This window comes from Poecilia reticulata, chromosome 6 (assembly GCF_904066995.2).
Source record: "Poecilia reticulata chromosome 6, P_reticulata-male-v2, whole genome shotgun sequence".
In the NCBI taxonomy this organism is placed as follows: domain Eukaryota; kingdom Metazoa; phylum Chordata; class Actinopteri; order Cyprinodontiformes; family Poeciliidae; genus Poecilia; species Poecilia reticulata.
This window is the reverse complement of record NC_088835.1, coordinates 10844117-10870183: the sequence shown is the minus strand read 5'-3', so window position 1 is coordinate 10870183 and position 26067 is coordinate 10844117. Positions and strand designations below refer to the sequence as shown.

The following is a 26067-nucleotide window of genomic DNA, read 5'->3' as shown; positions in this document are numbered from 1 at the left end:
TGTCTTCAGCTGAGGTAGCAGGTCAAGACACTCTCTTGTTCTAGTCGAATCTATTGACTTGCAAATGAGACCAAAATAACCTGCAAAAATGCGGCCTTGCTCGAGAGCAGCTTGGGTTTCGTGTGGAACATGTGTGACTATAGGGGAGGATCTCCCTAGGACCGAGCCGTGCTCACAGCTTTACAAACTCTTGCTTTCAAACGTCTGCCAAGTATCGGCGAGCCTGGTTCACACAGTTGGACCTGAATCGCAGGAATGTGAAGCTTGAACTTTAGCCAAGTTCTCAAGCAGATGTATGCACCTCAAAGCTTTTTTTTCTTCTTCTTCTTAAATGGTCACATCTGCTCACATGTTAATTCTTCTTTAAGATGTCCTCCAGCTCATTTCCTTTGACTTTGCCCAGAACACTTCCTTTTCCATCATCAATAAGAGAAGCACTGAGCCAGCAAACTTTAAGAGGCTTTCACCGACTCATCACTTGCGGAGGTCTTTCAGAATTCGGCTCCAGACAAGGGATCCATGGTTTGTGATTGTACTTTTTTAAATTCCCTCCCATTGGCCCCTGTCCTTCCGTCCCTGCCCTCCTCCCACACTTTCCAGACCCCTGCAGTCCCGAATGTTTAACAGTCCTCTCACTCTTTTGTAAAGGTGCTTGTTAACATGGCTTTGGGGAGTTCGGAGGCCTTGCATATCTGACTGATCTGCCCACGTAAGGGCCGGAGGGCGGTGGGCGGTGCGATCAGACTGACACTGAAACAGGGCGACGAACATGAATGAAAATGTTAATGTCGTTTCTCAACAAAGGGGGAGGAAGTTGAATTTTGGCTAGGTGAAAGATTCTTGCCTTCAGCCAACGCAGATCTGGCAGTAAGCAACCAACAAGTTATGTAAAGCATGAAAGAAGGCTTGTATTCTACAATGAACCTTATATTCCAAGAGATTTTACATTAGTGGGGGCTTGGTAAGTGAATGAGTGCAATAATGATTTACTGGGGAACGAAATGACCTCTTTGCATGTTTTGGACGCTGTGGAGGATTGGTACCTCACTGTGCTGCCTGATTCCTTATACTGAGGGTTAGCTCTGTAACCCTCAGTATAAGTCAAACTGCACCGGTCAAGTTATTTATCGCTTTGTGGGATACAAACTCTCAAAGGACTGCAGAGAAACTGAATAATAAAAAAACGGACAAAGTGACATTTTTTTTGGAGGATTCAACAGCACTTGAGCTAGAGCCACCTAAAACCCAAATCCTTGGAACTTTTAGATTTACAACCCTTAAGAGAGTGAAGCAGCTTCTGGTCTGAATTACTGTCTATGTTCCTTTAGGAAGTGGGTGATGGACACGCACACAGCCCAGCACAGTTCTCCCTCTGTCACTTTGCACTCACCTAGCATGTTTAACTTGGCCTCTGCTGCCTCAGCGATGCAGATCTAACTCTAACTGGAGAGGAAAACAAGAATCTCTCCTCTGTGCGCCTGACTGCTCGAGCTTCAGCTCAGAAAAATGAGTTTATTTTTCATGTCAGACAAGATAGAAAAAATATGCGGCGCATTAATCGTTTCCTTGCACACGCACGTTCTTTCAAAGGCGAGTCTGTCAACCTTTGGCGCACAGTTTGCTCCTAGTTGTTAAAAACATAAAGCATAATACGTTAAGGGCAAGAAGTGATCTGTTAAACAGCTGCACCCTTGTGTGAACCAGTAGTCACTTCTGTGTATTTAAGCAGATCCCAGTTAAATCCCCAACTTGTTACTGAAGGATCTTTATATCCCTGACATGAGTAAACAAACTGATGCTCATGAAACCATGAAATAAGAACCTTCGTTAAGCGTGTTCATTTGCAGCGTTGACATGCAATGTACATGTTAAAGTCTCACGGAGAGCTTGCAGACAGTAAGGGTACCCTACTTTAGTGCCCGACGGTACATTTTACCAGAACAAAATCAATGGGAATGATGTTTACATGAGGATTTACAAGTATTAGACTACTAACTGTAACAAAAAATAAATAAAAATCACCAGGGCCTCATATGTTACATTCCAGGGTTCAGTTTAAGATGACCTCTTCAAACAGTACAACTTGTGAATGTAGACAACAAACTTCAAGCAAAGCAACACTATTAACATTTGCACCTCATCAAATGTCTACGAGGACTTCGAAACCAGCTAACATCTTCTGTCACTTTCCAGTGGTTCTTACCTCAGGGTATGCCGACTCTCACTAGGTACTCAGGAAACAGATCTAATCACCAGCATCCAGTCCTAGATTCTCTTCCAGCCTCTAGGGTCCATAGCTATGCAAGATCCTGTGAGTTCTGAGTCCAGGACAAATCTGCCAGAGCTGTCAGTGTAACAGCAGCCCATGTCTCAGCTCAGACTGTAAGAAGTGAGGGAGATGTCTGAGTAAACGGGGGAGAGGTGGTGTTTGCGTGTCCATGTGTGTGTACATAATAAGCCCAACCAGATGGTCACCCCACTCTTCTCTCCCTCTCTCTCTGAGCCATCACTTTTCCTCCGCCTTTTCCACCTCCTTCCCAGCCTCCTGAACCCCGGCCCGGCCCCTCACCCTCACAGCAGCCAGTCAAGGCAGAGTGTGGCAGAACAAGTTGTCTCTCTCCCTCTCTCTCCCCTTCAGCAAACCCTCCCCCTCGCGTCTCCAACTTTACGCTCGCAAATTAGAAACACCGGCAGAGCTCACAGGAACAGATCTTGAAAGTAGCACATCGACGATGGCTGAGCTCATTTTACCACCATAACCGCTTCGAAGCCACAACTGCTTTCACATGACATTCTTCGCTCCTCGCTCACTATTGCAATTGAATGTCAGAGTTGGGTTTTGGTTAATCTGGCGGTTTGTCTTTCCTGCCTCTCGCGCTGCAGTGTCACCGAGTGAGCGGGTGGCGTTTGCTGACTCACAGTCTGATGAGTGATGGGCCAGATGAAAATTATTAAATGTTTTCATTTATCCTGCTACCGAAGCTCCCACTTTCAGCTGCGTCTTATACCAACTCCAGCTGTTAACACTAGACATGGTCCATGAAATGTACACTTCCACCCGTCAAGTTAGACTCCCCCGCAAGGGATAAAGGCTGACCTCTGCCTCACTTTCCCCTCTGGAGGAAAATCAGAAACTCCATAAACCACCCTCTCCTCTGTAGGGCCCTACCGAGGGCCAACCCTCCCTCCCTCTGTAGGGAACAGGTTTGTTAAGTCTACAAGCTACTGCAAATAGCCTTTCTTCTGATTTCCTTTGGCTCTCTTGATAAATGTCCAAATAACCCATCACGTTTGAACTCACATTTAGACTGGAAACTGAATTATGTCTTCTATTGTCTCTGGGGGCACTTTTGTTAAGGATTGATATCTGGATCTAGTATTCCAGATGTAACCCCATTTCCCTCTCCATCTTCTGTAACTTCTGAGAGTGAGTATTCACGAACACTGAACCAAACGTATTCGTTCACGAGGACTAGACGATGCGACTTTTGCAATGCGTTTGACTGCAGCAAAATATCTACTGAAGGTTCTTTGAGATGTTCACACTTTTCTGTATTTGCTGAACCAAATAAGGCAAAAAAAATGTGAGCTACAAAGGATGAAACAGCAGCTTCTGTGTTTTACTGTCTGCTTCTGACGGCGCACCACAATTCTCACTTTTGCCAATCTTCCTCGCAATAAAACTTCTATCTCAAATTGAAGAATTCGGCTGAGCAAACTGCATGATGATGACAGGTGTAGAAGAATAGAATGCACTCTTGCGCTGTATGGGCATGTGGACAAAGCCATTGCAGCAGCCAAGGCTAGAGAAGAAAGCCACCCTTTGGAAACAAACTTGAGCCTTTTGTGTTGGTCAGAAAGACCCAGCACCTGCTCTATTAGCAAGTCTTTGAGAGAAGAACTGACACAATGCATGCCCCCATAGGCAACATTTACAGAATGCAATGCTAAATCGACCAGCCTATTTACCCAAGAGTTGCAGAGCAACATCAACAGCAGTTATTTCTTATAGTAAAATGCTGCTGACATGTAATAAGCTTCAAAAGCCAGTGGTTTTAGATCAGCAGGTTTTTTTTTTTTTTTTAGCAAAGTAGCTTTAAAGTGCCTACCACAAACCTAGTGCTAAATGTTGGGATGTTAGCAGTGAACTAAAACCTGGGCATCTATTTAAAGACCCTTACAAGAATCTGTAAAAGAATACCAACGCTTCATTTCCCTCTGCGATCAAACCACTCGATACTGTGAGGTACATAGCTGGTTCAAGGTTCACCTTGGGTAGTTGGACAACAGAAAACTGGACACGTCTTGCATCCCTGAACTTTGACCTTAGAGAGCAGCAGATGACCCATAAATCTGTGGCCTCGGGGCTTTATGGCCCATTCCCCTCAGCCATAGCTACAACGACCCGAACCTCATCTCACACCTGGTCTGCACCTCATCTCACCGCTGTAAAAGGAGAGCATAATATGCCCTTTGCTAAAAGCGAAGGAGGTCTGACACCAGCATGCCCCAACAACAAAAGGCTGAGGATGATGATCATCAAACCCAACACAAACCGATGAAGCTGCATTCTTCTCCAGTTTCAACATGTCTTAGAAGACACTGACCTATAAAAAAAACACAAAACAAAAAAAAAACGAGCAAGACCTGGTCAAAGCCAAAGCTCACTGTGTGGCTATATTCCAATGTTGCATTGACAATCAGTTTAGATTTGGGAACTTTTCGTTCTAAAGGTGTGTCATAAATTGGGATTCTGAAGAGGGCGAAGAGAAGGTCAGCTCCCAACTTACAGTCATTGACGAGTGCCGCCCCCAAAAAAGTTCTCACTGGTGTGTGAACCGCCTATAAACCATTGGGCATTCTCAAGGTTTGAATGACTCGCCAATGGGTATGAGTAGGACACAGGCCCAACAAAAGCATCAGCTATAAACCCCAATAAAAGCCTATCACCCTACTGTAACAACAATTCCTTTTTACGCTGTGAAAAAGGGAGGAAAAGGTCAACTGGTGGAGCAGTCGGTGCATTGATGTTGACTTAGCTAGATTGGCGCTGACAAACTCAGGTCAGACTGTGGTCTTGTTAGCCCTGTAACCCTCATATAACCCCTTTTAACTGTTGTACTCTGACACTGAAGGCAGCTGGGGGTGGGGGGGGAGCCTAGATCTGGTCTTAGAGTTTCTCAGAAGAGGCATAAGAGCATTAAGAGTCACAGACAAATACTGACTCACTTGATGCGGATCCAAAAGTTAATGCACTTCTCCTGAGTCCCGCGTTGAAAAATGTCTAAATTAAATATAGAACTCAGGATTTATTGGATCACTAATAGGTAGCAACATGTGTCCTCCCTCCACCCAACCGATGTATTTCTTGAACATACACATGGGGATTATGCTGACAGGTTAGAAGTTTGGTGGTTTCAACAAAACATCAGGTTGAAAATTGTGATTCCTGATTGGATTAAAAAGATAAAAGCCTGAAGAAGCCTCTTTATTTTCACAAACAGCTATTTTGAACTACACAATGAAAATATGAATGTCAGTGGATTGTGTTAGTGACTTTACAACAGAGAACCAGCCTTTTCACTTAAAGTAACATTTACTGTTCACCTCCCAGGTAGTTATTGCAACCAGGTGGTAGTTCAGCATTCACACCTGCTGACAGCTGCATGACCAGAAGAACCAGTCATAAAGGCAACAAAAAATAAGCAATGTCTCATTTATTTATATTTTATCAGTGTAAACATGCTTCGTTCGCTGAGTGGACACAATTTCAGTCAATAAGGCGGCAGGAAAACAGCAAATGGAGCAAAATATAGACTTAGGATATTGCAGGATATTATGAAAATAGACCGTCTGTACACTTTGTCATACAGAGGGTCTGGACCCTTGGCTACTGAGAAATGAATCCTTGAGTTTCTTGTGGGTTGCCTTAACGCTTGCTCATCCAATAGGCCTCCTATTCACTCAAAACTCCACCCAGAACCATCAGCCTCTAACCGTGTTCCCACATGGCACCCGGCCCCTGTGCCTCACCAACACAGCTCCACCAGACTAGCGGCAACACCAGTTAGCTAATCAATCAATCAATCAATCTTTATTCTAGACCAAAAAGGTCCATAAAAAAGGTAAAAAACAAAATAAGAGAAAAATAATAAAATAAAAATAAAATAAATAAATAAAAAAACATGACATTCACTGAGTCACAAATAAATGATGACACCAATGTTTCCACAAGCTAACACCTGGTGGAACTGTGCATCTGTTGAGCTTATTATACAAAACCCACAATGTCCCTAAGAAGAACGGTTGCAAACGACATCATGTGGTATTGTTCTGATTACGAACTTTAGGAGGAACGTCGGAAAAGATACAAAGTTATTTAAAGAGACAGAGGCCAATTTCCAGGTGTCAGATGACACAGAGTCAAATTTCTTTTAGCTATTACATACAGCACTTTCATAACAACTGGAGGTAGCACATATTTGTTTGTGCTGTAAAATGACACAATGTGTCTGGTAAGTAACATAATGAGATCACATTAGGTTTTTAACTGCTGCATAGCACAAGCTTAAACATTTACGCTGTGATAGAAGAACTGCTTGTTAGCTGCACGTAGACAGAAAACGTTGTCTGTATCATTATATATTAATCCTGAATGTTTGTTAGCAAAACGTACATTACAACAAAGCTCTGTTTATACAGTGTGTTGTTGCCTATCAGTTATCTCGATTAAAAATAAAAAGGATTTCATTTTTCACCCATGGTGTTACATATTTCACTCTTTAATACATATTTATACAATTAAAACAACTGAATACTTCCAGAATATAAACCTTACCCAGCATACATGGGTCAAGTCCATGACTCAATCAATATTTGACCCAACGGCGGGTTTAGCAAAATAATCAAACTGTTTGTTTTTATAACCCTGCAGTTTTAACGGTGTAAAAAAAAAAAGGCTCTTGATCGTGTTATTTGTACTCTATTGTCCAATCTATGTCTCTATTGCGACGGGTCATATTTCACTCTTGATTTGACACCCATTCACCTAGTTGTAAAACCTGGAGCTCATTGGGAACAATGAGAAGTGGAGCAACACTGCTCCTGGGGATGTTAAACGGAGGAAGCCCTTTTATTTGAGGATGCTACAACTCAACAAAAGCCTGTGGCTGTCTACCCACAAAGCAGTCGCTGGATGAATGGGCTGGTCTTAACATCACACAGTTGCATTGACAAAAGCATGGGATTGGCAGAATGTGTGGTCTCCATGGACAAACTGGGATGTATATGGACATAAATGTACAAAAGGGGACATTAGGAGCTCAAACAATATGCTCAACCAGCTCTCTTTCTTTTTGTTAAATCTCCAATTACCTCGAGTGTCTGTATTTAGGTTTAATATCTTCTTGCTGAAGTTCAAGCCTCAGTGATTCACACACATCTGGATTTTTTTTCCCTTCTTCCCTGACCCCTGCTTAAATGATTGAACAGTCTATCCTTAAACACAACCATTTCCTGTGAGCATCCAGCCCTGGGCTTGCGTAACTTGCAAACCAACTATGGCTGCATATCAAAACAGGGAATACCTGGGTGTGAGTTCCACAGGAGAATCATTTGTTGGGAGGAACAATCTAGTTTTAAGTAAAGCAGAAAAAGTAAGAAAAAAAAGATTGTGAATTTCCAACATGTGGAAGCACTTTCCTGAACTGGATGACTCCAAAAAGCAATCCAAGGAATCCGACAATACTCAGACATTTAAGAGCTGCTCAGTCAGGATCCCACTAATCATTAACATTCCTGAAGGAACGCTCTGTTACAGTCTTTTTAAAGAGTTCTAATTAAACACATGCTCCAGTGCCAGAACATAGAAGGACTCTGACAACTGCGAGCAGGGATTCTTCTTTCCTGCTCTGCTTAATTGACACAATTTAAGTCATTAAGGTGGCAGTAAAGAAGGATAAAGAGCAGAGGAGAGACCCTGTGATTCCCCCTGTAGGCTTTTCCGTTGATCCAATGCTCTTGACCCTTTCACCTCCACGTGTGACTCGTAATAAAAGTCCAGAAATCCAAATGGATCTTTAATTCAGACGAGACTTTTTTTTTTTCTTTTCAAAGATGAAAATATTGTTGGATTATGTCATATACTTTTGGCACTAATCTACAGTCTTGTTGGCCTAAGTTGCATGAGTTGATATATTTCTTTCACAACCTTTAAGCTGTCTTTTTTGAATCATCTTTTTTTCGTTTTTTTTTTATGTGCATTCTCAGCTTTTTATTGCAAAGTGCATCGTAGGAGTTTTTAACTTAACATGCAAGCCATGGCTTCTTCCAAAACCATATCGCATCAGTTTTTTTTACAACTACATGTGAACTAATTACTAAAAACCGCAGCTGAGTTTTTGAAGAACAGATTTCAGTTGCAAGATATTACAAAATACAACGTTTTTACAAGCGCAACAAAGAAAACAATGCTAATTTTGCTGAACAATGACATCACACAAAGTACAAAGTGAGCTAATCAGTAAACTTTATGCTGTATGAGACACTTTTGAGCAATGTTGATTTTGAATCATCGTGTCGTTCTTTTATACGTCACTTGAGTTCTTAGATAATTGAAGTCTGGTCATTCCACCTGCGTCGTTTTTTCTCCAGAAACATAATCCAAGTGTTCAAAACAAAACAAAAAATACAAACGAACTCAAAGAAAAGAATCAGCCGCCATACTGCCGACGTGACGTCACCAGAAAAATGCACAATGTGAGATCTTGTTTTTAAAAAAGGGAAGATCTTACATTGAAGAACATGAAATCTCAGACAAAATTAAAAAATTTTACTTAATGTAATTAAATCCTGAATCTTACTGTATGACTGCGTTGCATTGGAATGACTTGGATTGATTTAAATGGACTTTGGACTATTCTGCAGTCTTCAATATGAATTGGGCGTGTCTGTTAAACTGTCTCGGCATTACATTTGTTGTGAACCGGTGCTAATTGAATTTGAATAAATTCAATAATGCGAAAATGTACTTCTCTCGTAGCAAATTATTTGTGCTTAAAAAAAAAAAGAATAGAGTAACTCACTTGTGAAAAACAAAGTATTGTGCATGTGCATAGTGTGCATGTGAAACTGTGTCCTGGGGTCCAACCTAAGTACCCAGGGAGGTCTCTGTCAGTTTATCAGATATAGAAACCAGACATTACTCATTGGCTGCTCTCTGCAAATGGGTTTGCATCCATCTGTTGGCATCATGCATGTGTGGAATGGGAAAAGGAGTACAACTAGCCATCTTATCACTTGGATAGCAGTCTCCCAGAGCTGGGTTTATTCTTAGAAGCCATGCATGTAATGCGTCTGTTTCAGTCAGTATCAGTGCGTTATTTTTAGGACTGCTAACCCCGAGGAAGCTAATAGTAACAAACTTCATTTAGCCTCGGAACCTACGATAAGGGATTACTTTTAGTTTAAAAATTAATCTACTTTCACGTGAAACAGATGCAAAGATTGTATGTATTTATTTTTTAGGAAAAGCAAAGGAAGTAAAGTCCAACATGCAAACCCGAGATGTGAAAACTGTCTGTTTTCCTGCAGGCAGGACACACAGAACCAGATGCACACATCTGTTGTGCCGCTGCTCTTGTTTTCTTTGGGAGCCCGGCCCCCGTAACAGGAAGACAGAGCAAGCACAGCAAACAAGAGCTGGATCACTGAACTGGCCTCTCTCCAGGAGGAGCTCCTGTCAGGTTGTTGTAGTCAAATGATTCCTTTCTGTGTTGCTCACAGAGCCCAGACTGTGGATCAACCTGCCGCTCTGCAAGACACATCCTCAGGTGGCTTTTGTCAATATTAACCCATCTGCACGCTATCCGGCAACAACTCCCTACACCAGGGGCGCCAAAATCCAGTCCTTGAGAGCTACCACTCTGCAACTGATGGTAGATCGGATGGTAGATCTTGAGGATTGGCAGTGGGCACCCCTGCCCTACATTAAAAACATTTTCTCTGTATACATCTCACAGAGCACTGTTCAAATTCATCTGAAAATGGAAAGAAAATGGCACAACTGTAAACTCATGGGGAAGGAGGTCATTAACCAGAGAAGCAGTCAGGAGCCCCAGTTGTGGTTCTTGGGGAGCTGCAGATATCCAAACCTCAGATTGGGACGTTTTGTTGACATGAAAACTGTTTGTCGAACAAAAGGCTAATAGCAAGAAGAACGCCACTGGGAAAGGAAAACCATGAGGAGCCTTTCATTAGGCCAAGTAAGGGACTTTTGGTGTACGTGTAAAATGTTTTTTTTTTTGACAGAAAAATTAACAAACACTACACATCTCCACAGTGAAACCTGTCGGTGGTAACGTCATGATGTGGTGATCCTTTCATTCAGCAATGACAAGGAGGAGGCTAGTCATGGTTCATGCAAAGATTGATGGAGCTAAAATTTCTGCAAACATAAAAAAAAACAAAAAAAACAGATAAAGGCTGTAAACTTGTTGAGATGGGGGTGAATATTCACCTTCTGGCAGTGCAACCCCTAAAAACAACCAGAGCAGTAATGGAATGGTCCAAAGTATATTCTTGTGTTTGGACGGTCCAGTTAAAGTCCAGACCTAAATGAGATTAGAAGTCTGTGTTAAGACTCAGGGTTGGGCGAGAGGAACTTTATGTTTTATTATGATATTTTGAGGTACTATTGTGATAACGATAAAAGCGAAGATGAAGACTATTTATTCTTTCTTTTTCAGGTAATTGTAAGGCTGTGGCTGCCTGACAGAGGAATCACTGCCCCACAAACACAAGTACTGGCGTTGAAAGACATACACACTTGTAATGTGCCTCTTCAGGACACCAGTCACATAAAGAGGTGTGGTTTGTTTCACTAAAACAGCATACAGTAACTGGAATTAATCATATTTTCAAGTTTATTGATATTCATTGATACTCTCATTGAACAGTGCAGAGTAATAACAAGACCAACAATCAGTACGGATTGTTTTGTGTGAGTTTGAACATCAATGACGGCAATAAACCAAAATTCTTATCATAATAAGAAAAGTATCACGATAAATGATAAACGATACGATAAACGCCTGTTAAGACATGAAAACTGATGTTCGCAGACTCCCTCCATCCAATTGTGCTACACTTGGGTTGCTTTGCAAAGAAGACTGGGAACTGATTTCTGTCTCTGCGTGACAGTGTCGCTCCATCATGTAAAATCTCTTTGTAAAATTTCCTTTACAAACTAAAACACTTAGATATTAAATACAACCACGTTTTTGCAACGCCTCAAAATTCTCTCAAGGTGTTTGAGACAGAGCAGCTCTGTGCTCCGTGACTCCTTCTCTTTACAACACACTGAAACCAAGTACCGTAGCTCCAAAAAAAGCTAAATGTTTTCATTTTCTTGGTTGGTGCAGGTACAGCTGGTCTGCATCATGGAGCCAAAGCGTTTCTCACAACGTTATGCCACTTCAACGCTCTGCGTGTTTTCAACTGGCGATATATCTGGACTGCAGACAGACCAGTTGGGCACCAATCCTCTTTTTTTTTTCTTTCTTTTTTTTTTTTTTTACTACAAAGCCATCCTGTTGTAATATGTTTGGAATTTCCTTGCTGATAGAAGCAAGTCCTTCTCTAAAGAAGCCATCATCTGGATGACAGATTATGTTGCCTGTGTGTGGAGCAGTGGGGGGATGAGTGGAGTGAGAAATCAAACTTGCCTTAAAAAAAATAAAAAAATAACTTCCACACATTGCTTCATTGTCGGGGAACTTGAAGCCTCTGCAGGGTTTTTATGAAAACTAGTGCGACATGTTAGCGTTTGCATTATTTTCTTAATCTTGCTGTGGCCTCCTTGTTTTAGCAGCTGTTGATCATGCACATCTGCTGGCCAGTTCTTGGTCCAGTAATTGGAACAAAAAATATTTTAGCCCCTCTTTATTGTATTTCAGCAGCAGTGATTGCATGCAAAAATAATTAGGAGGTGAATAACTCTTATTGCAAGTAAGAACGCTTGCCAGCCGCGTGTTGAACAAAACAAAACTCTAAAAAGTTCTGGATGGTAATAAAAGTCGTAACTTTTATTTTTAACAGATAATCAAGAAATTCCTATTTATGGATTTGAATTTTATTAAACTGAGAGAAGAGTTTTGATGGAAACACTGTTGGTTGGTCTACTTAAAGATTGAGAATGGTGGGAGCGTTTTTGTTTTTTCGTAAAATTAATGAACAGGGAACATATTTGGATTTTTCAATACTTGACCAACAAAACATCACTGGCAATTTCCTGCCTTTTGGTCTGAAACCAAGTGCTCTTACTTTTATTTATGAAGCCTAATCAAGGACATTGTGGAAAAAATGAAAGAAGAAAAAAGGGAATATACTGGCTGACATCCAGCCGCTCTCACTCAGCTCCGCTTCTGCAAACCTTTCTTTAAAATCTGAGGAAACATTTTTGTTGTCAGTCCAAAAGTTTCCGCACGGCTTATTTCCAAACACTGTTGACCTTTTTTGCACATCATCCCTGCTGCCCAGCTCCATCCCTGTAATAATGCAAACACAGGAGAGCCCAGAGTCAGAGGAGGAAGGAGTGGGAGGAGTGTTTGTTTAGCATATTTCGCTAAAGGTCCTGAAACGTTTAACTGGATCCACTGTTGTTGTGCAACGAAGGAAATGAGAATTGCTTTTTAATGGCTATATTGATGTAAATGTGTGCTTATTTAGCCGCCCACCCCTCAGTTTCTGACTATTTTTGCTTTTTTTTTTTTGTTTTGTCACACTCAAACATTTTGGTTGAATGAATGCATTCTACTGTCAAACCGAGATAACCTGAGTAATCGCAAAGAGCGATTTTAAGGCGATGATGTCATTTTATTGAGAGGAAATAAAGCAAGCAAGTGTCTCACATCATAGTGGAGGAGTTTTGGCACGCTCCTCTTCGCAGAGTTGTTTAATTTAGCCGCTCTGGGGGGGTTTTCTAGCACTAACCAATAAGACATAGATAGCCTCGTTAATGTCCTGCCAGAGCATCTAAATCAGATTTAGGTCCAGACTCTAACGGTGCCATTCCAAAACTTTCATTTATTTATTTATTTTTTGACTTACTTAGGAGTGGGCTTGCTGATGTGCTTTGGTTCATCGTTCTGCTGCAGAAGCCAAGTGCACTTGACCTTAAGGTCAGAAAATGACAGGATTTACTACCAGAGAGCAGATATCATCCATCCATTTTCTGTACATCCTTGTCCCTTAGTGGGGTCGGGAGGTGCTGGTGTCTATCTCCAGCAGACATCATGGTTCCATCAATTACAGCACGTAGTACTCCACAGAACACTCACACCACCATGAATTGTTATTTTCCAGAAATGCTGTGTTTTTGTTTTATATCACATGTAACAGGATGCACCCCTTTGACAAAGCTCCACTTTTGCCTTGCTAGTACACCGTTTTATTTAAATGTTTTGAATCACCAAGATGTTTTTCGGCACATCTGTGAAGGGTGTTTTGCGTTCATTTTGGTCGGCAGTGGTTTTCTGTTAGAAAAACCTTCCATGATGCCATTTCTAACTAGTTTCTCTCTTATTGTTAAATCATCGACAAAGCTTATGATATTGCTTTTTTTGTTCTTTTGTCACTTAAAAATAATAGTTTTCTCGAGTTTCTGTACATCAGGTTTTGCTTTCTGAGATCTTTTATCCTGCTTTACACTGTCTGACAGATTCTATTTAAGTTAATCCTTGATTCCACAGGTCCGACTTTAAACTCACCTGGATGTGTCTGGTAAAAAGTAAATCGGCTTTATAACAATGTGGTCAATCTGTTACGATTTAACAAGGAATCAGAATGCCTCCTTCCACAACATTTATAAACTGCATTTGTGTTTGATCGGATTATCTTAGCCACATTCTCAGTGCCAGTGTCAGTTCAGATAAACTTTCCCAAATCTGCGTCGCTAAAGTTTCTGACGCATCCTCATGTCTGTTATTCCCCTTTATCAAAGACAGGCACGGTGATAATAAGCAGTTCTTGTGAAACTCCACCAATGCTTATTAAGTAGTACACATCCAGAGCCGAGCATCGTGCCTATACATGGTGGTGATAATGAAACATGTGCGTCGAGCGTGACTTTCATCATCGCGGTGGTCTGACGGTTGGTCCCGCAATTATGCTGTGCGGTTGCAAGAATTCTGCTGAGCCAAACCCATTTTCCTCTCGCTCCATCCTGTAGCTCCTCATAAACACAGTTGTGCCTGGAAGCGCTAAGTAACCATAGCTACTTTTAATCACTTCGGAATAATGCTTAGCATGTGGATCCAGTGTGTGCCGCTGCTCCAGGCAAATCCCCGCTCAGTCTCACACACAATGAATGTACAAAGTTAGAATTGGTTCACAACAGTCATCCCCCCCCCAGCCCTCCACCCCTTGCCCCCTTATAAACGACCACACCTCCTCCCCTCTAAACGACCACACTGTAACAGTGTCCTAAATTTTTACCATCCCAGCCACCATCCCTCCCGCAAGGCAACAGTGACTACACATTCAGGGACCACCGGCGTTTAAACAAGCCATATTTCATCCAGCCTTCTGCCAGCCTACCCCAAACAGTTTACAGTCAGCGGGCCCGGCCCTCTGGAGTTCGTCTGTGGCAACTCGACTCCGCGCCACATCTCATCGTGTCCAGAACTGCGGAGGGGACTAGGCCTCCTCTGACAGCTCCTCACAACACTCGGCCCTGTCCTGGTCTGCTTTTAGCCTCGCTGCGGTAAACCGGAGCGCGTCTGGGGGGATGAAAGGCTGCCAAAGTGTTTGGCCTGCAGGCGATTTACACGAGGCGCAAGGTGATTCATTCTGTCCCTGCACAAACAGGCCTCTGTGAACATTTCTTCTGCGCTGACCATTTAAATCAACAGTGGCGAACGTATACACTGGTACCAGGACTTACACTCTGACCATTCAAACCCGGCTCGGTGTCTTGCTTTAAGTGCTTGCACTCACATGCATCTGGACAGGTTTGTCCCTGTCCATGTCAGGAGAGAAACAGACACACACACACACACACACACAGACAAGCCTCATTGCTTATGCTTAAAACTCTTTTCATTTCCATTATTTGTTTTCTCTTTCCGCTAAAGTGTCCAGTTGTTACAAAGCATTTTAAGATACTGACACTTACAGCATTATAGACCAAGCCGTGTCGTACTGTTACATTTAGCTACAACACAATTACACATTTTTATGCATTCTTATTGAGATTTTATGAGAAATCAACAAATACGTATCCATTTTTTTCCCCCCACAAACATTAATCTGAAACGCATGGCTTTCATTTCATTTTTGCGTTGAGCCTTCTTTATTGTTATCCCCCTGAACAAAATTCAAAGAAATCAACACGAGAAAGGTCAGGGATAAAGTTGTAGCAAAGTTTAAGGAACGATTGGATTATAAACTTTTTTTTTTAAATCTATCATCTGAAAATGCAAACAGCACACTGCAGTCACAGAGCTACCAACACATGGTTGCCTACCTCAAATGACAAGAAGGGGCTCTGGTCATTTGGTCTACATGCAAAACTTTGTGTCTGGTGTAAAACACACCATAATGGCAGCATAGTACTGTGGGTCGCTTGGTTTAAGCTGAAGAAGAAGAAGAAGATGAAGAAGATGATGGATGGCACTAAATGCAAGGGTTATCCTGGGAGAAAACCTGTGTGAGACTCCAAAAATCACTGAAATCCAATCTGACTGAACGTGAGTTATTTTGCAAAGAATTGACAAAAAATGTACTTTTTTTTTTAGTTGTGCAAAACTGATAGAGACATAATTCCAAACAATAGCAACTATTGCAGCAAAGTACAAACTCAAAAGTTGAGAAAACTTCAAGTTCAAGAGGGTATGAATACTTTAGCAAGGTACTATAAATTACTTCTACTATATATCTATATATAGTCCCGACACAATAAGCAAACACTTCTTAACATCAAAATGACTGAGCAGCCACAGAGCCGTTTTCCATTTCTGTCTCCAGAAACAAAACAACGAGAAGGTCACCTATTCTTAGTCCCCCTCTTTTGTCTCCCTGCAAAACTAAACAACCCTTTCAATTCTATTACTGGCATCTTTTGATTCGTCTAAGGAAACCGGAGAGGAGACGTACACAAGGAATCAGCGGGCCGCTGCAAAAATAAAAAATAAAAAAAAAAAAAAACACATCACTCGCAAATCTATTATTAACATTCTGACGAAATTCTCACCTGCAGCAGATCACAGAGGAACTCAGCTCAGCTCAGCTCAGGTCACGTCTCCCCCAGCGCAGCATGCCTTTTCTGCTGCATCATCGCTGCAGTGCAGCCGGCAGCTGGGGAGTGTGGACCAAACGCTGCGCTGAGCATTTGATGGGAATAAAACCCTGGATTTTGACATCGTGGGACTGCAGTGGAGCTCGCATTAAGCCGGGAGATCACGGGTGTGGAAGCGCGTAGCATTTATTCAACCACAGGCTTGAACTTGTAAAATCACACATTGATTCAGTCACTTCGGTCTACGTGAGCTTTGTTTAACTAGAGCTTTGAACTTATTCCACACTTTTGAGATGAACGCCTGGGCTCAAAAGACCGCGAAGCTGTCAACCTGTAATCTGACCACTAGGTGACAGCACCACCTTGTTCCTGTTCTTGGTCTTCGTCGTGTTTCACCCCGTTTCGCTTAAGCGCTCTCTCTCTCTCTCTCTCTCTCTCTCTCTCTCTCTCTCTCTCTCTCTCTCTCTCTCTCTCTCTCTCTCTCTCTCTCTCTCTCTTTACGTGAAGTGTTCCTGTACTTTCCAGCAGGCTTTCTGTGGCCTAAAAAAAGGGGGACAATTCTTTAAAGTGCCACATTAGAACGGAGAAGTTTTAAAACAACTTCTGGCTAACTTTTGGATAAACATCTTAAGGCAGCACCACTAAGATGGTTCCTTTTGCTGCGAAACAAGCCCATGTTTATGTCCCTCAGTGATGTAGCTGTCCTGAAAATCTCTTAAACGTGACTAGCTGAAATAATAATAATAATAATAAAAACCTGTTCTGAAATCCCAGCCTGCTCTGCTGTCCACGTTCACATTGCATTTCTTGTGATACTTGCTGTGGCTCGACAATAACAAAACATTATTTTGGACATCTTTGGCTACACAAAAACAGCGATACTCTTCTGGGTCTTGCAGGTTCCCTGACAGCCTGGGATGTAAATGTCTTCTGGAGGGTGTGTCAGAGGAAACATTTTATGATATTTTCACCTCTGTTCATAAAGAGGTCTATAAGGAGTCATAAATCCGCTGAAGCAGCTGGTTTCGGTTTTCTTTGTATTTCAAGAAACCAAATCTGTGTGTTTCTGCATTAGTGTTGACCCAGTTTCAGGAACAGCACAGAGGATATGAAAACAAATATCACAAGTGTAGAAAAGAGTGATGTATTTGCTTATGAGATGTTATTTCAGAGATCATAAAGCAGTAAAAAAAATAAAAAAAACAAGAAGCCAGCGTTTTAGATTGCAGGTCTTGTAAAATGTCTCGTTTGACATCCCCCCCACCCCCCTCCACTTCCCATGTCATTCTCACCCTATATATCATGGTTAGAGTTCGTAGAACGTAAAAGAAACTTCTCATACTGTACTACATGTGGCCGTGGTGATGTTGTGGGGCCACATTTCTTCCCACTCAGCAGCTCTCCTGACAGCTATGGACCCGTGGCGGACGGGCAGCGGTCAAGGAGCGCAGACCAGTTGTCACCGAAGTGACAGGCGACAGCTGAGTGCATGCATCTGGAGAGGGGGCAGTGTCCACACTCCCGCAAGCCCGACGGCTCAGAGTTTTTTTTTTTTGTTTGTTTGTTTTGTTTTGTTTTGTTTTCCACCGTCAGGCTATGAAGTTACTCTCACGGCACGCGCACGGAAAAGTGATACGTGTCTCTTTGGAAACGTGCTGCGTAAAAGCGCACGGCGAGGGACTGAGAAACCAGCAAGAGGCGTTTTTGAGCATATGCAAAACAGAAAAGAAGTACGGTATGCATAGTATGATATGATGATGTAAAGTGTTTATGTTTCCACGTCAATAAAGAGAACTAAACGCTTTTCATCTGTTTGCCATTTAAGTATGACCGTTTATTTACGCAGACAGCAGGGAATTGATCAAACTGGTCCACTCACCAAGTACAGAGTTCAGTCGCAGCAAACCGAGTATCCAGAGCCAATACTCCTGGTGAAGCGGAAGAAGATTGCAGAGGGTGTCATCAGGATTAGATGCAAAGTCCAGGAAGAAAATTTAAGAGGAGGGGGGTGGGGGGGAAAGGGGAACCACAGCTCCGCTGGGATCGAACAAAGAGCCTGTGCAAAGCGATACGCTGAAAACCCAGGAACTGGCTGCTCTGGAAAGGGGCGATGTGACTTTACGCGCCGTCACCGCATCGCAGTCGCTTCAGCGGGGCACGGTGGAATCTGCGCCGCTCCTCCACGGTCACAGTGGAATGACATTAGTGTTCCTCCCTGCCTATTGGCTTAAACTAGAAGCCCCCACCGCTCATGGAGAGACGGACCAGTCTCAGCAGCACAGTGGACAAACACTCCCGAGAGTTTTAACTCTTGATGCTGCTGCTACAGAGGGGGGGGAGTGGGTGTTTGTAAGACTCTAAAAAACGTCTTAGTCACTATTGCTGGTTCGGTTCATCACTTATTTTGTGACAACGGTTTAATTTGTTCATGCAATTAAGATTCTAACAGCCTATGTAGAATAAACAGTGAAGACACTGAAATTGATAATAAAAAAAAAAAACAATAGGTTGACTACCAAGCATGTAAAAGATCAACTGCAACAAACCATCTTTCAAATTGTTCAGGAAGTACTATTATGAATTCTAAATATAATGTAAAACCAATAAAGCATGATATTGATCACAGAACAAAGCATGGAATTGGACTTGAGTGACCTGCCATTGAATTTGTTTCAGTATCAGGACCGATACAGATGTTCATATCGGATCGGTGCATCTCGAATTACAATCACAAACTTCAAATGTGCAAAAGAAAAGAAAACCAAAAAAAAAGAAGAAAAATGTCACCCTGAAGACTGTAGCTTGTATTTCCATTTAGCTTGAGTTAATAATTTGTAAATCGACCTTATAATTTTACAGTTAGTCTTTTGGGGGTATTTCTCCAGCACCCCTACATGCCATGTCTTTGCAAAGCAGGTTAAGCTCACTGAGATGGCTTGAAGAGACATGCGTTAGTTAGTTTTCCTAGGCATTCTTAAGTGAATGTAGGTTTGGACTTTGACTAGGACGTTCTAACATATGGCACATTTTTTCCCCAGTTCTTTGCAGAAAAGATTAAGCTTAGTCTGATTATATAGAAACCATACACCACTGTTTTGTTGCCCTGTCTGTATGTTTAAGGCTCTCATCCAAATGGATGGATAATCTCCACTCCAGCATTAATTCTTGCACAGCCTCTTACTGGTTCACATTCTTAATAATAAACAATGTTGACAATGTAAAAAATAAAACAAAAACATGTTTAACGCCCCCTTCCCAACCACTTTGAAAGATTTAAACAGTATGCATTTATTTTGCAAGCCGTCATCGGGCTCAATTTTTTGTTGTTGTTTGTTACTTAATGCACATCTTCAGCAAAATGTAGAGATGTGATTTTTTTTTAATATTCTGTGTGGTTGCTGTGACACCATTTCAACATTCTCTGTGTTCTCCCATGTAACACAACTCCTTTTCGATGCGTAGAATGAAAGGTAAGTCTATATGTATTGAAGTGAAAAGAAGCTACATGTCCATTGAGTTACACAAAATGCAAGGGGACGATCAAAGATTTGAAAAGAACAACAGCTATTAATCAATGATGCAGGACCACAATACGCACAGAGACTTAAGTTACTGAGGCTCGTGTAAAAAAAATAAAATAAAAAAGAGTAGCTTTCTGTGTTCTGAACATCCATGTGCCGACATCCTTCGCCAACAAAGACATGTTTTTCCTCTAGTAAACCATAAAAGAGAGAGCCAGCCATCTGCAACCCAGATAAGGGATCTCCGTAACATTAGGAGTGACAGCAAGCCCACAAACAATTGAGCCAAATCTGGATCGCTCGTCCGTTTTTGAAATTAGGATCTTAAATTGCTTGTGAAATCCGGGCCCTCTTGTGACACTTGAGACGGCTCAAAACGTAAAATTGACCTAAATGTATCTGAATAAATCCACGCACTTTGACCTTTATAGTGTTATGTCTTTGGCTGACCCAGGTTACAACCCAATCACCATTGCGCTGATTTGTGTGTGTGTGGGGGGGTGCGTGTGCGTGTGTGTGAACATGTCCTAAGCAAGAACAGGTTCTGTAAGTTAGAAGGGGTCAGTCATTCTCCAAACAGTTTTGACTTTAAGCAAGCAAAGCGAGTTTTGTGACACAGCTTATATGAACCAGATGGATGAGACCACTCATTAGCATTGATTCAGTTTGTAAGCATATTCAGTTTTTTGTTTTTTTTTCCAGTGCTGCACATTTAAAGACATTTGGTTTGGGAGGGTGGACATTTAAGATCTGGAAAACTGAAAATCTTGAAAATGTTATTTTTCTGGGGAAAAAAAGGAGCACTCTGAGTCATTTGATGGCTATGAATGATAACGAGCATCTTGAGCTGGTACCATGTGGACGTTGCTCTCTCTCCATGACAGTGGACATAAGATGAAATGCTCTTTTAATAATAGATGTCTGAACACTTACTGGCAACAGAAAAAGGACATCTGCTTCAAAGATTATCAAAGTTTGAAATATGTGTGAGCTCATTGGAAGCAAATGGATGAAGAGAACATATTTGTCATTGGAAATATTTTTTTTTCCCCATGATTGTAAAACAATGGAACCTTGGATTGAAGCGAAGGAACAACCCAGCGCTGAGGGAAGAGGACACTGCACATTTCATGGCCCAGCAATGACAGAAACCTCCTGAAGGGAAGTCAACAGTCAAGCTACTAAGGAAACTGCACAGGGTTATTTGAGCATAAAGTTTATCAGGTGAAGAAATGCAATGTTGTGTGTGACTGCAGCCATCATCACAGTGTTTTTCATCCACCACACGTTTTGGCATTTGATTGTTGCGTCTTGTTTGGGGCCATGAGACATGTTGTTCTGAGAAAGCTAGCTGCTAATAGATTAGCGGCGTTTCAATGACAGCCGGTGTTTGGAAATAAGCTTTTGGCAACACATCGGAAAAAATTGTGGAAAAAGTGAATTTCAAATCATTTCTACAGGGCTGTCTAATATTAATTTTCTCTTCTGATTGTACATATGCATGGCACAGCTGATGGCTGTAGGGTATCAGTGACAATTCTGATTAAAATTAAAGCAGAAAATGCGATATTTACTGCTAATACTGCTAGAAATGTTCAAATGAAATCAAATTTGATTTGTAAAGCACATTTCAGCAGCAAGGCATTTGAAAGTGCTTTACATCATTAAACACAAAAACAGAATCATGCAACATTGAATAAACAATCAAAAACATAAAATTTCCCGCCGAGTCGAAGTTCTGCCCTTCAAATCGGCAGAAGAAAAAAAAAAAAAGCCCTGCAAGTTGTGTAATAACTTGCAGTTTTTACTACTAGTGGCTATTGGATTCACCACATGGAGCTCTTAAATTCCTCCGTGGCGTGCCAGTTTACGAATTATCCACCGTACTGCCCTCAGACACCAGTTCAGGTTTTGACTTGCATGATGTAAAGTGCCTGACCTCAGCAAATTAATAAAGCAGATGGTACCAAGAAAATTATTAGCATTTTACAGAAACTTGAACCTCTTTTCTATATTTCTCGCTTCCTCTTTAGGATATTCACTGAAAATCAGTTAGGAAAAAAAAACAAGGAATCTTAATGATTTTTGGTCAAGTCATTTGTTGAGTTTGAGTCAGACTTCTGGAATTGCTGAACCTAAGCAAATATTTTTAACTTGTGCAATCATCTTAATCTCGTCTCAGCATCTTGTCTGGTGAGATATTTATGGCAGTGTTGTAAAAGATGAAGAAGAAAACAATGGAAATGCTCACATGCTTTCCGGCTGCAGCACCACCACGCCTGTTGTCCAGCGCTCCTAATAACTCAGAACCTGGTTTTGATTCCAGTATATCAAATTTAATCTTGCCGATTTGCTTTAGGGACCCAGTCGCCCAGCAGACATTTCTGCACTGCAGTTATTGTTTCTGCTAGAAATAGCAGTAATGATTTTCTTCACCAGAAGATCTCACAAGCTACAACTGTTTTTTTTATAATGTTCACATAACATAACATAATGACGTACAATGACTGCAGAAATGACTTGCTGATTTTCAATCGGTGTCATTTTAACTGAATCAATACAAATGGTTAAATAATTTGAAAAGTAAAGTCAATTGTTTTACTTTCAAATAATTAAATGAAAATCTTAAAAAGTCATTCGTAAAGGTTTTTAATTCCACCGTGTCGATGTGTCCAATAGACTTCATGCTGTACATTTTAGGTCACATCAAGGAAGAAATATAGAAATATGAAAAAAGAAAAGAAGAGAAAGATTCTGAATATTCCAAATGGCTGATAAGCCATAGGAATAATGCTTGTCCGTCCGTTTATCTATCCATCCATCCATGGGTGAAAAATGGCTAATTAACTTTATCAGACAAAAGCCCAAAATGAGCGTCTACCTGCAACGTGATGCGACACTCTGCCCGTCTTCAGAGCATCCAGACCGAGTGCTTTGTTTGACTTTTTTTCCCACCTGACTGAACGTTCCCTTAGGCCGAGGGAATAAGAAGCCGACACACTTGTGTTCACTAATTGTGCTGAGTTTATTTGTTTTATGCAACCTGCAGCTTCACTTTAAATGTGAACGGAGAAACCGATGCGATAAAAGCTGCGCCCGGCCCAGGGAACACAAATCACCACACACACCCGTTTTCATGGAAATACCTTTAGCACCACAGGTGCCAGCTTTTAGCTTGGACGCTGGGCTGTTATTTTTTAATTTTTCTGTGCTTACACAGGAAATCTACAAGCCAAACAAAGGCAGGAAAGCACAACAAACAATCGACTGACACACACACACACGCACACACACAACCCAACCAATTAGAGACCAGCCTTCGAATGAACTTCATAAGACTTTTCAGACTTCCAGTCCCACTGAACTGTTACTGAGTCAGTTGTTATGGACACTCTCTTGGCTTACTGATTACATTCTGTGAATACCAGACCATTATCACAGACACACTTTAGCCTTTGTAGTCTCTAATTGGTGCTTGCTTGAGCGCTTCCAAAATAACTACAAACAGCCACTAAAACAAGACAAGGCTTGTTTACTGACAGCATGCTAATTATGGAACTGCTGCCTGGCAGAAGTGGAAACAGAGCACTTGAAGCAGTGTCATTACATCCACTGGACTCAGTCAATGGGATTCACTGTCTGCGTTAAAGCTTGTCCGTATTAACGTTGCATGGCAATTATCTCCAAGCTGGGTAGGAAGGAGTGACTGGCACGTCTGTGTCCACGCTGTCTACTCCGGTTTGCAAAAGCACTGATACCACGTAACTCTTTTGACTTTTTTTTTCTTTAGATGACCACCATGTGGTGTAGTTCATCTTATTTATATAAACCAACACAAAGTAACAAATAGTTGTAACACTTTGAAGGTAGTTATGCTTGTTTTGTCAACATTGGGAGTCACCTAATTAGCAAAACCTGTCCATTTGAATGTACTGTAGTCTCAGTGCACGGTGGTGGCAGCATCATGATACAGAAATTTTTACAGAAATTGGATGGATGGATGGATGGATGGATGGATGGATGGATGGATGGATGGATGGATGGATGGATGGATGGATGGATGGATGGATGGATGGATGGATGGATGGATGGATGGATGGATGGATGGATGGATGGATGGATGGATGGATGGATGGATGGGAAGTATTCACCATGTTTCACTTTTTCTACATTTTGTTATTGTATAGCCTTATTTCCTCACAAACACAAACAAACACCCTGTTATGACAAGATGGATACAAAAAGGTTTTTGAGTTTCCTTTTGAAAATCAAGAAATTGCATTTACATGAATCATCACAGCCTTTGTCAAGAAGCTCAAAACTAACCTGTTTCCACTGATCATGCTTGAGACGTTTCTACACACTTGCTGCAAATTCAGTTAAAAGGTGCACAGCTGTCCATATAAGGTCCAACAGTTGACAGTGCAGGTCAGAGGTCAAACACCAAGCATGAAATCAAAGGAATTACCCGAGGCAAGATTGTCTTGAGGAACAAATCTGGGGAAGAACGCAGAAACATTTCTGTTGATTTGAAGATCCCAATGAGCTCAAGAGCCTCCATCATCTGTAAATGGAAGAAGTTTGGAGCCTGACCTCAGATCGGGGCGGCGGTACACTTCCCAGCAGGACAGCGACGCAAATCACATGACCGTAATCTCAAAGGTGTGGCTTTAGAATCACAGTGTGAATATCCTGGAGCGGACAGGCCAGAGTCCAGACTTGAATCAAATTTGATGTCTCTGAGATCTGTAAATGGCTGCACAGATGTTTCCATCCAACCTGATGGAGCTTGTGAGATACTGGAAAGAAGGAAAGCTGCCTGGAGACAGGTGAGTTTTCGGCATCATTTCACAAATACTTGAGGCTATAATTGCTGCCAAATGAGGATCAACAAAATAATGAACAAAGACTGTGAATGCTTAAATAAATGTGATTTCCTGATTCTCCATTTTTAACGAGCAATGACAAGAATTTTGAGGAAAGATATTTAGTTAATACAATTTAGTAATTTAGACTGTTGTAATATAAGAAAATGTGGAGAAAGTGAAACATTGAATACTTTCCTAATGCACTGTAAGCTAAATGAACAGGCGCATAATCCCTTTAAGAAAGAAAACTGAGAGCCATCTTTCCTTTAATTCCCATTTAGTTTTGGGCTCTGCACTGTGTTGGTCTGTCAGAAAATCTTAATGAAATGCAATAAAACCAGCGGTTTTCATGGGGCAAAAAGTAGAAAAAAAGTCCTAAACATTTTTGAAAAAAAACAAACAAAAAATCCCTCCCGTATTGAATGAGTATATCTCCCCTAAATACAAGCTGTGCCTTACAAGCAAGCTTCCAAATATTGAGGTTACGTGAGGATAATATTAAAATGAGCCATTGCACAAGTCAGCAGTTTGATCCAGTACAAGGTCGGCTGAGTTGGCAGCCGATTAGGGACAAGAAAATGACGGAAAGACAAACACAGAGAGGTGGGGAACTGACTAAGCCAAGCCGGTAAATAGATTTGAGCCTCCCTTCTCCCCTTTCCTCGCCTTCTCCCATCACTAATGGGCTTTAAAACTTTGCTTGCGTGGGTGAGTTCGGAGCTGAATTTGTCACATCCCCGTTGAATGTTGTGCTTCAGTTCAGGCATGAATTGTCAGGGGATCAAACCCTCATGTTCTCTGGTTTCCAATGCATCTTTTTGCATTTCTCCATCCTCTCCGACCCTTTCATTTTCATCCCAGATATTGCGGTGCTTCTGTGGTTAAGTCCCCAGGGGCTGAGCTCTTGTAGGCATGAGGCGTTCCTCAAACTGACTCCTCTTTCGCCAATGAGATAGTACAAAACAAAACTAGAACTACTACTCAGGCGGCAGTGTTGTGTGTTTTCCAGACACATTGCGCAATTTTAAAGCACTGTCAAGTAACTATATTACCTTCAGTTGTAATCAAAATGCTTTATGTATCAGATGACTTACAAGAAATTTTACTTCCCGATTGAACACCTTGAAACTGAGCTTCTGTCTCTTTAAAAGCTCCTGCTCTTTCTTAAACTCTGCCTTCAGGAAGTCATAATGGTATCACTACTCTAGTAATTTAACAATGTTTGTACCTACATTTCACTGAGAAGTATGAGCTCAGCAGGTGCACAGTTCCACCAGGTGTTTGCTAATTGCTGCTGGCTAGTCTGAAGGAGTTGAGTGGGCGTGTCGCAAGGCAAAGCTTGGAAGCTTGGACACTTGGAAACTGCATCTCTGAAGAGGAGCTA

At 41.6% G+C, this 26067-nt stretch overlaps 1 protein-coding gene across 3 annotated transcripts in view; it reads right to left on the bottom strand.

Annotated features, from left to right (window-relative positions):
• Positions 1-18613, bottom strand: part of prickle1a (prickle homolog 1a) — a 29570-nt gene extending 10957 nt beyond the window's left edge. Inside the window, exon 1 of one of the 3 annotated variants that reach the window (XM_008411013.3) lies at positions 18174-18613. The gene's annotated coding sequence lies outside the window, so the exon portion shown is untranslated. Of the gene's footprint in view, positions 1-2203; positions 3254-16249; positions 17023-18173 lie in introns of those variants that run through there. The other 2 variants (XM_081607868.1, XM_008411014.3) reach the window with 2 other exon arrangements.
• Between the last annotated feature and the right edge of the window lie 7454 nt (positions 18614-26067).